General features: G+C 37.4%; 2 non-coding genes across 2 annotated transcripts; one reads left to right on the forward strand and one right to left on the reverse strand.

Annotated features, from left to right (window-relative positions):
* The first annotated feature begins 2,710 nt into the window (after positions 1-2,710).
* On the forward strand, positions 2,711-2,814 carry LOC148568427 (small nucleolar RNA R71). The gene has a single exon (XR_015881527.1). It is a non-coding gene; the product is annotated as a small nucleolar RNA R71 (small nucleolar RNA).
* A 6,358-nt stretch (positions 2,815-9,172) lies between these two features.
* LOC148568428 (small nucleolar RNA R71) lies at positions 9,173-9,283 on the reverse strand. The gene has a single exon (XR_015882421.1). It is a non-coding gene; the product is annotated as a small nucleolar RNA R71 (small nucleolar RNA).
* Positions 9,284-10,290: the final 1,007 nt, after the last annotated feature.

Consider the following 10,290-nt stretch of genomic DNA (forward strand, 5'->3'; position numbering starts at 1 on the left):
TTTCTAGAGGATTCTCCGGTCTTAGGTGCCATCAATGGTAATGGAAAAACAAAAAGCTTATGCTTTTACCACACCAAACTTAGAATATTGCTCGCCCTCGAGCAAGAGAAGAAAGAATAGATGAAGAAGAAGAAGAAAATATGGAGGAGAGGAGGGAGAGGTGTATTCGGCCAAGAAGGCGAAGAGAGGGTTGTGTTGTGTGAAAATGAGGAAGAACGGAAGGCTTTATATAGGGAGAGGAGGGGGTTTAGTTTCGGCCATATAGGGTGGGTTTGGGTGGGAAATTGATTTTGAATTTTAAAGGTAGGTGGAGTTTATGAGGTAGGTTTATGGGGGAGAGTGGATGGATGTGAGTGGTGAAATAGTGATAGGGAAGAGAGATTGAGGTGATTGGTGAAGAGTTTTGGGGAAGAGTGTTTATTGGGAAGAGAGGATGAACATTGAGAAGAGGGAAGAGAGTGAGTGGAGGTAGGTGGGGATCCTATGGGGTCCACAGATGTTGAGTTGATCCTGTGGGGTCCACAGATCCTGAGGTGTCAAGAATTTGCATCCCTGCACCCATTAGGCATGTGAAATGCCTTTGCATGCAATTCTGGCGTTTAAACGCTGAAATGATGCTTGTTCTGGGCGTTTAGCGCCCAGATGCAGCATATTTCTGGCGTTGAACGCCAGTTCTATGCTTGTTTCTGGCGTTCAGTGCCAGCTTTCCTCACTGTGCATTTCTGGCGTCTGAACGCCAGGATGCTGCTTGTTTCTGGCGTTCAACGCCAGATCCATGCTCTGTTCTGGCGTTGAACGCCAGCCAGATGCTCCTTACTGGCATTTAAACGCTAGTAAGATCCTCCTCCAGGGTGTGATTTTTCTTCTGCTATTTTTGATTCTGTTTTTAATTTTTTGATTTATTTTGTGACTCCACATGATCATGAACCTAATAAAACATGAAATAACAAATAAAAATAAATAAAAATTAGATAAATAAAAATTGGGTTTCCTCCTAACAAGCGCTTCTTTAATGTCAATAGCTTGACAGTGGGCTCTCATGGAGTTTCACAGATGTTCAGAGCATTGTTGAGACTCCCCAACACCAAACTTAGAGTTTGGATATGGGAGTTCAACACCAAACTTAGAGTTTGACTGTGGGGGCTCTGGTTGACTCTGCAGTGAGAGAAGCTTACTGTGCCTCTTTTCCATGTTTATAGAAGGGTAACCTTGAGTTTTAAACACAAGGGAGTCCTCATTTAATTGAAGGACTAGTTCACCTCTGTCAACATCAATCACAGCTCTTGCTGTGGCTAAGAAGGGTCTTCCAAGGATGATGAATTCATCCTCATCCTTCCCAGTATCTAAGATTATGAAATCAGCAGGGATGTAAAGGCCTTCAACCTTTACTAATATGTCCTCTACTTGTCCATAAACCTGTTTTCTGGAATTGTCTGCCATCTCTAATGAGATTTTAGCAGCTTGTACCTCAAAGACTCCCAGTTTCTCCATTACAGAGAGTGGCATGAGGTTTATTCCTGACCCAAGGTCACATAGAGCCTTCTCAAAGGTCATGGTGCCTATGATACAAGGTATTAGGAACTTTCCAGGATCCTGTTTCTTCTGAGGCAATTTCAGTTGATCCAATGCATTTAGTTCATTGGTGAACAGGGGAGGTTCATCTCCCCAAGTCTCATTACCAAATAAATTGGCATTCAGCTTCATGATTGCACCAAGGAACTTGGCAACTTGTTCTTCAGTGACATCCTCATTCTCTTCAGAAGAAGAATACTCATCAGAACTCATGAATGGCATAAGGAGGTTTAATGGAATCTCTATGGTCTCTAGATGAGCCTCAGAGTCCTTTGGTTCCTCAAAGGGATACTCCTTATTGATCATTGGACGTCCGAGGAGGTCTTCCTCCTTGGGATTCACGTCCTCCCCTTCCTCTCTAGGTTCGGCCGTGTTGACTATGTCAATGGCCTTGCACTCTTCTTTTGGATTTTCTTCTGTATTGCTTGGGAGAGCACTAGGAGGGGTTTCAGTGGTTTTCTTACTCAGCTGTCCCACTTGTGCCTCCAAATTTCTAATGGAGGACCTTGTTTCATTCATGAAACTCACAGTGGCCTTAGATAGATCAGAGACTAAGTTTGCTAAATTAGAGGTATTTTGTTCAGAGTTCTCTATCTGTTGCTAAGTGAATGATGGAAAAGGCTTGCTATTGCTAAACCTGTTTCTTCCACCATTATTAAAGCCTTGTTGAGGCTTTTGTTGATCCTTCCATGAGAGATTTGGGTGATTTCTCCATGAGGGATTATAGGTGTTTCCATATGGTTCACCCATGTAATTCACCTCTACTATTGCAGGGTTTTCAGGATCATAAGCTTCTTCTTCAGAAGATGCCTCTTGAGTACTGTTGGATGCAGCTTGCATTCCATTCAGACTCTGAGAAATCATATTGACTTGCTGAGTCAATATTTTATTCTGGGCCAATATGGCATTTAGAGTATCAATTTCAAGAACTCCCTTCTTCTGAGGCGTCCCATTACTCACAGGATTCCTCTCAGAAGTGTACATGAACTGGTTATTAGCAACCATGTCAACGAGTTCTTGAGCTTCTGCAGGCATTTTCTTTAGGTGAATGGATCCACCTACAGAAGTATCCAATGACATCTTAGCTAATTCAGACAGACCATCATAGAATATATCCAGGATGGTCCATTCTGAAAGCATGTCAGAAGGACACTTTTTGGTCATTTGCTTGTATCTCTCCCAAGCTTCATAGAGGGATTCACCTTCCTTCTGTCTGAAGGTTTGAACATCCACTCTAAACTTACTCAGCTTTTGAGGAGGAAAGAACTTGGCTAAGAAAGTCGTGACCAGCTTATCCCAAGAGTTCAGGCTATCTTTGGGTTGAGAGTCCAACCACACTCTAGCTCTGTCTCTTACAGCAAATGGGAAAAATATGAGCCTGTAGACTTCAGGATCTACTCCATTACTCTTAACAGTATCACAGATCTACAAGAATTCAGTTAAGAACTGAAAAGGATCTTCAGATGGAAGTCCATGAAACTTGCAGTTTTGTTGCATCAGATAAACTAATTGAGGTTTCAGCTCAAAATTGTTTGCTCCAATGGTAGGGATGGAGATGCTTCTTCCATGTAAATTGGAATTAGGTGCAGTAAAGTCACCAAGCATCCTCCTTGCATTATTATTATTTTCGGCTGCCATCTCCTCTTCCTGTTCGAAAATTTCTGTAAGGTTATCGCTGGATTGTTGTATTTTAGCTTCTCTTAGTTTCCTCTTCAGAGTCCTTTCAGGTTCAGGGTCTGCTTCAACAAGAATGTTCTTGTCCTTGCTCCTGCTCATATGAAAAAGAGGGAACAGAAAAATAATAATAATAGGGATCCTTTTTACCCAGGTATAGAGGTTCTCCTGTGTGAGTAGAAGAAGAAAAGAATGTAATGTAAAGAAGGGAAGAAGAGAAAATTCAAACACAGATGGCAGAGGGGGTTCGAATTTGGGTGAGATGAAGTGTTAGTAGATGAATAAATAAATAGAAGGAGATGAGAGAGAAGGAGGATTTTCGAAAATAAAATTTTGAAAAGGGGTTAGTGATTTTCGAAAATGAAATCAAATTAAAATTAAAAATTGAAACAATTAGTTAATTAAAAAGAATTTTTGAAAAAGAGGGAAGAGATTTTCGAAGATTAGAGAGAGAGAGTTAGTTAGGTAGTTTTGAAAAAGATAAGAAACAAACAAAAAGTCAATTAGTTAGTTGAAAAAGATTTGAAAATCAATTTTGAAAAGATAAGAAGATAAGAAGTTAGAAAAGATATTTGAAAATCAAATTTTTGAAAAAGATAAGATTTTAAAAAAAAGATATGATAGGAAGATATGATTAGAATTAGTTTTAAAAAAGATTTGATTTTTAAAATCATAATTAATGACTTGACTCACAAGAAATCACAAGATATGATTCTAGAATTTAAAGTTTGAATCTTTCTTAACAAGTAAGTAACAAACTCGAAATTTTTGAATCAAAACATTAATTGATGATGTGATTTTCAAAAATATGATATAAAATTAAGAAAAAGATTTTGAAAATATTTTGGAAAAGATTTTTGAAATTTTCGAAAATAAAAAAAATGGAGAAGATATGATTTTTGAAAAAGATTTGAAAAATATAAGATTTTTAAATTGAAAATTTGATTTGACTCATAAAAACAACTAGATTTTAAAAATTTTTGAAAAAGTCAATCCAAATTTTTGAAATTTATGAGTGAAAAAGGGAAAGATATTTTTTTTTGAATTTTGAATTTTTAATGATGAAAGAGAAAAACGTGAAAAAGACTCAATGCATGAAAATTTTGGATCAAAACAATGAATGCATGCAAGAATGCTATGAATATTATGATGAACATCAAGAACACTTTGAAGATCATGATGAACATCAAGAACATATTTTTGAAAATTTTTATATGCAAAGAAAACATGCAAGACACCAAACTTAGAAATCTTTCATGTTCAGACACTATGAATGCAAAAATGCACATGAAAAACAAGAAAAGGCACAAAACAAGAAAACATTAAGATCAAACAAGAAGATTTACCAAGAACAACTTGAAGATCATGAAGAACACCATGAATGCATGATTATTTTGAAAAATGCAAGATGAACATGCAATTGACACCAAACTTAAAATTTGACTCAAGACTCAAAAAAGAAACATGAAATATTTTTTATTTTTATGATTTTCTAAATTTTTTTTTAGATTTTTCGAAAATTAATGTGAAAAATAAAAATAAGGATTCCAAAATTTTTAATATGAATTCCAGGAATCTTGCATTCTTAGTCTAAATCTTCAATCCATGAATTAGACATGGCTCATTAGCCAGCCAAGCTTTCAGTGAAAGCTCCGGTCCAAAACACTAGACATGGCCAATGGCCAGCCAAGCTTCAGCATGTAACTCAGATATACTGCTCCTTAATTATCAAATTAACTTGCCTCTATGAAGATGGTTTGGAAGCCTCAGTCCAAAAGAATTTAGACATGGCTTTACAGCCAGCCAGGCTTCAACATGCTTCATGAAACACTAGAATTCATTCTTAAAAATTCTGAAGAACATAAATAAAATTTTTTTTTTCAAAAATTATACTAATAAAAACAAAAAGATTAAAATTAAAATAAAATTACCTAATCTGAGCAACAAGATGAGCCGTCAGTTGTCCAAACTCAAAACAATCCCCGGCAACGGCGCCAAATACTTGGTGCATGAAATTGTGATCCCTGGGCGAAATTGTCACTCGAACAATCCCCGGCAACGGCGCCAAAAACTTGGTGCACGAAAATTGTGATCCCTGGTAATGGCTCCAAAAACTTGGTGCTCTAATCTTAATTTATGATTTGTCACAACTTCGATACAACTAACCAGCAAGTGCACTGGGTCGTCCAAGTAATAAAACCTTACGTGAGTAAGGGTCGATCCCACGGAGATTACCGGTATGAAGCAAGCTATGGTCACCTTGTAAATCTCAGTCAGACGGATATCAAATGGTTATGGAGTTTTCGAAAATAAATAATAAATAAATAGAAAATAAAGATAGAAACACTTATGTAATTCTTTGGTGGGAATTTCAGATAAGCGTATAGAGATACTTTCGTTCTTCTGAACTTCTGCTTTCCTGCTGTCTTCATCCAATCAGTCCTACTCCTTTCCATAGCAAGCTTTATGTAAGGGCATCACCGTTGTCAATGGTTACATCCCATCCTCTTGTGAAAAAGGTCCAAATACTCTGTCACAGCATGGCTAATCATCTGAGGTTCTCGATCATACTGGAATAGGATTCACCCTCCTTTTGCGTCTGTCACTACGCCCAGCACTCGTGAGTTTGAAGTTTGTCACAGTCATTCAATCCCTGAATCCTACTCGGAATACCACAGACATGGTTTAGACTTTCCGGACTCTCATGAATGCCGCCTTCAATCTAGCTTATACCACGAAGATTCTGATTAAGAGATCCAAGAGATATTCATTCAATCTAAGGTGGAACGGAAGTGGTTGTCAGGCACGCGTTTGTGGGGGAATGATGATGATTGTCACGTTCATCACATTCATGTTGGAGTACGAATGAATATCTTAGAAGTGGAATAAGTTGAATTGAATAAAAAACAGTAGTACTTTGCATTAATTCATGAGGAACAGCAGAGCTCCACACCTTAATCTATGGAGTGTAGAAACTCTACCATTGAAAATACATAAGTGATGAAGGTTCAGGCATGGCCGAGAGGCCAGCCCCTAAACGTGATCAATATGATTCAAAGATGAACTAAAAATCATAAGATGTCTAATACAATAGTAAAAAGTCGTATTTATACTAAACTAGTTACTAGGGTTTACAGAAGTAAGTAATTGATGCATAAATCCACTTCTGGGGCCCACTTGGTGTGTGCTTGGGCTGAGATTGAAGTTTACACGTGCAGAGGCTTCTTCTGGAGTTGAACGCCAAGTTGTAACGTGTTTTTTCCGTTCAACTCTGGTTTGTGACGTGTTTCTGGCGTTTAACTCCAGACTGCAGCGTAGAACTGGCATTCAACGCTCTTTTGCATCGTCTAAACTCGGCCAAAGTATGGAGTATTATATATTGCTAGAAAGCCCTGGATGTCTACTTTCCAACACAATTGGAAGCGCGCCATTTTGAATTCTATAGCTCCAGAAAATATACTTTGAGTGCAGGGAGGTCAGAATCCAACAGCATCAGCAGTCCTTCTTCAACTTCTGAATATGATTTTTGCTCAAGTCCCTCAATTTTAGCCAGAAAATACCTGAAATCACAGAAAAATACAAAAACTCATAGTAAAGTCCAGAAATATGAATTTAACATAAAAACTAATAAAAACATCCCTAAAAGTAACTAGATCCTACTAAAAACATACTAAAAACAATGCCAAAAAGCGTATAAATTATATGCTCATCATCTGCTCTATTAACATGAATGCCATTTTCACAGACATGTAAAAGGAGTAAATAGGAGACATGGTAATTAAAATAACTTAATAAAATCAAATTTGGCACTGATAATTAATTAAAAGAAATTAAACAAGTAATAGAATTAAATATAAAAATAATTCATTGCATTAATAGAGTTCAAAAATAACAATATCCAAATATGAACACAGGGCAACTAAATAGAAAAGAGTAATTGAGTTATTAGAAAAGCAAACTATAGAGGTGACGACTTCAATCGAAGGTAGTAGCAGCTCTCTCAATATCCAATCCAAAAACTAAAACAAAAACTAAAGTGAAAGTAAAAGTAAAGTGTCCTCAGTCTCAGCCCCACCTCTAGTCTGCGTTTTTGGGCTTGAAACTGGGTCCAAATCACGTGCAGCACGTGACGCTCTGTCACGCGTACGCGGGTTGTCATGCGTATGCATCACTGGACTTCTGCGCTTGTCATGCGTACGCGTCGCTCACGCGTATGCGTCGCTGTTAGATGCGCCAATTCACGCGCACGCGTCAGCCATGCGTGCGCATCGATCCTCGCTGCTTAGCTCCTTAGTTTCTTATGTTCCTTCCACTCTGACATGCCTCCTCTTCATCCTTTAAGCCATTCATGCCCTGTAAACTTAAAAACACTTAACAAACACATCACGACAACGAATGGTAATAAAGGAGAATTAAAAAATGACAATTTAAAGGCCCAGGAAACAAGTTTTCAACCATATCACAAAATTAGGAAGGAAATGAAAAACATGCAATTTTCATGAATAAGTGTGAGATTAGTTGACACAAACCCACTCAATTCAGTCCAAAATATATCATAAAATAGTGGTGCATCAATTAGCTCATTGCAATTGTCATGATTATGGTTATCACAAGGATAGAATTCCTTAACTCTCAATTCCAAGTTAAGGCTCTTTCATGCCTTGAATTACATCCTCATTGACTTATTGCTCTAATCCTCCTTAATTTGCATTAATTATCTTTTGACCTAGTAATAACTTAGTAATTGTTCTTATTCATGCTTGTTTAGTTCATTGTCTTACTTGTTTGCTACATTTGACTCTTTGTTATTTCATTGCTTTAGTTCATTTAATTTTTAATTCCTTTAATTTCCATTTTATGCTTGAGAACCCCGAATTCACAACTAAACTTGCACACTTGATTGCTAGTCCGAGGAAAAATGACCCGAGAAGTAAAACTCCTAATTTTTATTGATTTGAATTATGACATTATTCTTCTAAACTTTGATCCACGCTCTTTTGTTGGTTGGGAGCTATACTCACAATGCATTCTACTCTTTTCAATTAGGTGAAAGAATTCCTAATTGACGATCCGGCGAGCATCAAGTTTTTGGCACCGTTCCTGGGGACTATGCAATTGCGTGTCATATTTTTTGTTGTTGTGAATATGTGAATATTATGAATAGTTGCTTCTTGCTTGTTAGTTGACACTACTTGGTAGCTATTGTTTTTGGTTTTGGTTGTTATTGTTAGTTGTTCGTTGTTAGTTTATTTCTTTAGTTACTTTTGCTTTGGTCTTTAATAGTTGCATGATTTCTATGATTCCCCAGTTGAATGACACGATTGCTTCCAGACCCAAACTTGGCCCCATTTGATCCTAAGATAGAAAGAACTTTAACTCATATTAGGCAAGCTTGATGCCGGTTAGCATTTGCGCATAGTGAATTGGATTCTCTTAACGAGCAATCCAATTCACCGTTGTCCTTTAACCGTGATTCTCATTCTTCATTTAATGAGGGAACCTTTAATTCTTCTATTAGAAGTTCTGAGGTTTCTGTGAGTGATTTAGGTGATGGAAGCATGGCGGCACCACGGAGAGTCACTCTTAAGGAAGCGGGAGCTCTGAATATCACTTTGCAACCGCTACAAGTTTGTTACCTAGATTTGGATGCAAATTTTGAACTTAAGACTAGGTTAATCAACTTACTTCCTAAGTATCATGGGTTGCCGGGTAAAAATCTGCTTAAACATTTGAAGAACTTTCAAATACCGTGCTCAATTGCAAGGAGACATGGATCGGATGAGATAGCTGTGATAGTTTTTGCTTTTCCTTTCTCTTTAGAGGAAAAAGCAAAGGAGTGGTTTTATACTCAACGGAATGAAGTGATAACCAACTGAGATTGGTTAAGGAAGAAGTTCCTAGAGAAGTTCTTTCCACCTCAAAAGACAGACCGTTTGAGAAAAGAGATTTCTTGTATTATGCAAAGAGATGGAGAGACACTTTATGAGTATTGGGAACATTTTAAGAAGTTGCTTGAGTTTTGCCCTCACTACCGCATTGATGATTTGGTGCTCATAAGTTATTTCTGTCAAGGCTTAGTTCTACAAGACAAGCTTCTAATTGACACCTCAAGTGGAAGATCTCTAACTAAGCATAAAACTACGGAAGAAGCATGGGAAGTCATCTCGGATTTAGCAAATTCAACACAACACTTGAGGATGAGAAATCCCCAACCAAAGTCTATTAGTGAGGTTTCTCCTTCCGGTGATGCTATCTTAACTTAGACACTTGGTGAAATGACCATTTTGTTGAGACAAATCCATCAAAGTCAATAAGTTCCACTAATGCTCTTAACTCAACCTCAGTCACCTCGGATTAAAGGACCTTCTAGACTATGTAGCATTTGTACTTGTAGTAGCCATTACACCGATGAATGTCCACAAATTAAAGAGGATAATACATTGGCGGTAGCTAACTTTTATCCACAAAGGTCAACCTTCCATCAAAGTAATCAAGGATCATATCAATATAGAGAAAATCAAGGTCAAGGGTGGAGAGATAACTCCAACCAAAGATGGCAACAACCCTCTCAAAATCACCCTTTTCAATCCCAACAAGCTTACTACCATTAATCATCTCAAAATCAATAACTCCAATTCTACTAACCACCACAATCCCACCAACAACCATACCAACCACAAAACCCACTCCACTCACAATCAAACTAACAGTTACATCACCAACCACCATATCAATCCCCACCTCAATTAAGATACCAACCACCACACACTAAACCAACCTTCTACCAAAACAACCAAACCTCTTCCTCTAACTAACCCCAAGTGGATGACACACTTTGTGCCTTCATCCAAGAGTAACAGGAGTTTCAAAAAAAGCAAGATACGTATATGGCAACTGATAAAGTACTATTTTATGTTTTATCTTATGTTTAATTGAGTGGTTTCATCAAGTCTTCACCCACTTATTCATACTAATTGCATGATTTTATAACTCCTTCCTAGTATTGTTTTATGATTGAAAACTTGCTTCCTAAAGATCTTTAAT

This window comes from Arachis ipaensis, chromosome B4, assembly GCF_059453495.1.
Source record: "Arachis ipaensis isolate K30076 ecotype BB chromosome B4, ASM5945349v1, whole genome shotgun sequence".
NCBI lineage: Eukaryota > Viridiplantae > Streptophyta > Magnoliopsida > Fabales > Fabaceae > Arachis > Arachis ipaensis.